This window comes from Rattus norvegicus, chromosome 19 (genome assembly GCF_036323735.1).
Source record: "Rattus norvegicus strain BN/NHsdMcwi chromosome 19, GRCr8, whole genome shotgun sequence".
NCBI classification, from domain to species: domain Eukaryota; kingdom Metazoa; phylum Chordata; class Mammalia; order Rodentia; family Muridae; genus Rattus; species Rattus norvegicus.
In genome coordinates this window covers 3,506,911-3,511,367 of record NC_086037.1, presented here as the reverse complement: position 1 = coordinate 3,511,367, position 4,457 = coordinate 3,506,911, and the positions used below count along the sequence as shown (strand labels likewise).

The 4,457-nt window shown below is 38.1% G+C and overlaps 1 pseudogene; it reads left to right on the top strand.

Annotated features, from left to right (window-relative positions):
* The first annotated feature begins 2,272 nt into the window (after window positions 1-2,272).
* On the top strand, window positions 2,273-3,720 carry Fus-ps2 (FUS RNA binding protein, pseudogene 2; annotated as a pseudogene).
* The last annotated feature ends 737 nt before the right edge of the window (window positions 3,721-4,457 follow it).

Below are 4,457 nucleotides of genomic sequence, written 5' to 3'. Positions count from 1 at the left end.
GTGAGTGCCCATCTTAATCAATAAAATCAGTGGCAAATTATCATGTTGTTTCTGTGCTTGATGAAAGTTAACGTGCTTAAAAAATAATTGCAAGAGGAAAAGAATTTGGATGAAAAGACTTTACCCACCTCTTCTCTGACTTTGAAAGTTTCTGCATTAGTTTAACCCCAGTGACCCTCAATTTATTCCCAGATAGAGAAGGGATAATGAAAATCCACCGTGCTTCCTTTACATGGTGTTTGAAAGAATTAACTGAAATCAAAGGTGTTAGTGTGCCTTGTGATCTTCAAGGCTCTGTATTAATGTAAGGGATTATTCATTTCATCATTATTAATAAACACATGAACTCCCTACATTGCAATATTGTATAAGACATCTTCAGAAGAAAATAATGCCTTAGAATGCAAATCTATTAATTAATTTGTTGATGCATTGCATGATTCTGAAGGCTTTTCCAACACATAATCCATGTTTTCTACTACAAAAATATCTTTTCTGAGGCTGGGGAAGAAGCTGGGATCTAAAAGGAAGATAAGATTTTATTATACTACTACTAAAACAATATTCTTTTGTTTTCTTCATAGTCAAAAAAGTCAGCTCTTATGGAAATCTTGAGGGATTAATTTCTTTGATCCATAGTTGCCTCACATGATGTACAGGGCTCATCTCTTTAATATGTATATATAATTATAAACTCTGAACAGAAACAAGGAAATGTGAACTTATAATAATTACAAAATAGACATAAACAAGCTGTATAGAAAATTACGGGACATTTAAGGTTTTGTCTAGATTTATGCCTTTTTCTTGAAATCTATAGAATTTAAATTAAAAAAACATAAATTTAAAATAAGAGTATAAATGGAGCAATTAGTTCAAAGAATAAATCATGCATGGATATTTCATTATTTATTTTTATTCTTGATGCTTTAAACACACCGTGGCAGTGTTGACAATTGCATAGTACTTGTGCTCATGACCAAAACTATGTAATTATTGTTATATATTTAATTTTGATATTTTCTACTTAATAAATAAGAATATATCTATATTTATTTTATCAGTGATTACACTTTATAAATCATATTTTGATCTTTCTTGTTATAATATATATTTGGACTTTTCAAAAATTTTTAAATATTTAAAATTTGATGTGTACTATTGGTTTTGCAGAGGTATATGTGTGTACGCCACTATCCTAGAGTCTGAAGTAGTGAGAAGATACCTGATCTCTTGGTATTAGAATTAGAGTCAGCTGATGATCATTATGTGTACTATGTGATTGCTGGTGGATGGAATCCAGGTTCTCTGGTAGAGCAATCTCTGTGTTTAACACCTGAACCATCTCCCTAACAGCGATGTTATAGAAATTTTCATTGCTTTCCCAAAACTCAAGACATACATATTAAATTATTCAAATAAGATTATTGGATATTCTTTATCTCCTCTATGATTTTAAAAATTTAACTTCATTATTAATTTATTATTGTTTTAGTTTTGAGTAATGTATGTATGTATTAAATGAAACATAATCAAATGTACCTTTCTATATTCCTCTCCACCCCACCCAAGTTTTCTCTCAATTACGTCTTATTCCCAATCTTCTGGCTTTTAAGAATTTTAAAAACAATCTAGCAGTATACTTGAAATAATATAGCTTTTATTTGAAATTTATTTTGAAAAGATTTTTGGGACTAATGAGATGGGTCGATAAATCTTTTTTGTTGTTTTTATTGTTCCACCCCTCTCCCTCCCTCCTTCCGTGTGTGTGTGTGTGTGTGTGTGTGTGTGTGTGTGTGTGTGTGTGTGTGTGCTACCCTCTCTTTCCTTATTTCTTTTTTGTTGTTCATTTTCAAATTCTGGCAATCTTATTCCTAAACCACATAGTTTAAGGAGAGAACTGATATTCTCAAGTGTTCTTGATCCCCACATAACACAATCATTCATATATATATATATATATATATATATCATAAAAATTGTATTTTGCTTTTGTTGTAATGTATTTTATATCTTATACTTGTATGTTATCTTCACAGCTTGAATAAAACTTGCTTGAAAACAGAGTGATACTATGTTTTCTTCAGCTACACATGAAAAACATTTTTTAGTTAATTTTTATTATTTTAGTCAATCTATACATTAGGTATGAAAGAAGCCAATGTCTTGAATAGTAGGAGTTAAGATGCAAAAATGAGGCTCAGTCCTCATGGCCTCCCTGTACAGTTGTCTTAAATCCTGTTAGTTATGGCCTGTGCACACTTGTGTAGACATGGCTTCATATAACTATACCCAACAAGCAACTCAAAGCTACAGAGCCTATCCTACCCAGCCTGGACAGGGCTACTCCCAACAGAGCAATCAGCCCTATGGCCAGCAGAGTTACAGTGGTTATGGCCAATCAGCTGCTACTTCAGGATACTATCAGAGCACCTATGGTTCTTCTTATGGACCCATAGTACAGGCTATGGGACTCAGTCATCTCCCCAGGGATATGGTTCCACTGGTGGCTATGGCAGCAGCCCAAGTTCCCAGTGTTCTTATGGGCACCAGTCCTCCTATCCTGGCTATGGCCAAAAATCAGCTCCTAGCAGCACCTCTGGAAATTATGGTGGCAGTTCTCAGAGCAGCAGCTATGGGCAGCCCCAGAGCAGAGGCAACAGTCTGGCTATAGTGAACAGCAACAAAGCTCCTAGAACCCACCTCAGGGTTATGGACAACAGAACCTATACAACAGCAGCAGTGGAGGTGGTAGAGTGGGTGGTGGAGGCAACTAGGGCCAAGATCAGTCCTCTATGAGTGGTGGTGGTGGCTGTGGTGGTTACAGCAATCAGGATCAGAGTGATGGCAGTGGTGGTGGCTACAGGAGTGGCTATGAACCCAACGGCCATGAAGGTGGCAGAGGAGGCAGAGGCAGCATGGGCAGAAGTGACCATGGTGGCTTTAATAAATTTGGTGGTCCTTGGGATCAAGGATCTCGTCATGATTCTGAACAGGACACTTCAGACAACAATACCATCTTCATGCAAGGCCGAGGTGAGAATGTTACAATTGAACCTTTGTCTAATTACTTTAAGCAGATTGGAATTATTAAGACAAACAAGAAAACTGGACAGCCTATGATTAATTTGTATACAGACAGGGAAACTGGGAATTTGAAGGGTGAGGCAACAGTCTCATTTGTTAACCTACCTCCTGCTAAAGCTGTAATCGACTAGTTCGATGGTAAATGATTCTCTGTGAATCCTATTAAAGTTTCACTTGCTACTCACCAAGCTGACATCAATTGGTGTGGTGGAAATGGTTGTGAAGGCTGAGGTTGAGGAGGACACATGGGCCATGGAAACTATGGAGGTGGCGGTGGCCAGGGAGGATTCCCCAGTGGGGGAGGTGGAGTTGGAGGACAGTGATGTGCTGGGGACTGGATGTGTCCTAATTCTAAATGTGAGAACATGAACTTCCTTTGGAGAAATGAAAGCAAATAGTGTAAGGCACCTAAGCTAGATTGTCCAGGAGGGGGACCAGGAGCCTCTCATATGTGGGCAAACTATGGAGATGATCCACAAGACAGAGGAGGATATGATCAGGGTGTCTAATGGGCAAAAGAGGGGACCTTGGGGTTTTCAAAGGGGGCCTGGTGGTGCAGACAGAAGTGGATTTGTCCCTGGCAAGATGGACTCCATGGCTGAGCCCAGACAGGATCACCATGACAGGTCATAATTAGTCTGGCTTCTGAAGTTCTGAAACAGCTTTTCCTGTACACAGTGTTAGTCTTGTTATTTTGTAAACTTTCAATTCAGGATCACTCATGGATATTTGGAGTCGGGGGCAGTGTGTGTGTGTGTGTGTGTGTGTGTGTGTGTGTGTGTGTGTGTGTTTGTGTGTGTATGTGTGTGTATGTGTGTATGTGTGTGTGTGTGTGTGTGTGTGTGTGTGTGTGTGTGTGAGAGAGAGAGAGAGAGAGAGAGAGAGAGAGAGAGAGACTACTGTAATTGTAACCATATCATTTTAGTTGAAGGAGGAGGAGGAAGAGGAGGAGGAGGAGGAGGAGGAGGAGGAGGAGGAGGAGGAGGAGGAGGAGAAGAAGAAGAAGAAGAAGAAGAAGAAGAAGAAGAAGAAGAAGAAGAAGAAGAAGAAGAAGAAGAAGAAGAAGAAGAAGAAGAAGAAGATAAAGATAGTTTTAGAGATAGTATTCAAGTTTATACTCATGAGTAGACAAAACCTACAATTTGTAAAATTAAGTGCGGTAATAATGTAATAGCAGCTTAGGAACAGGCACTTAATCTGATCTTTGGTTTATCATGTGGGCAAAAGTTTTTCTTCATCTTTCCTGCATATGATCAGCCCTATATGCCACTCAGTGCTCTGTGTCTCTGCAGTGAACCTTAAGGCAATGAAGTGAATATAATTGTATTCTTTTGAATGTGTGTCACAGTGCATTCCATTTAATTATAACG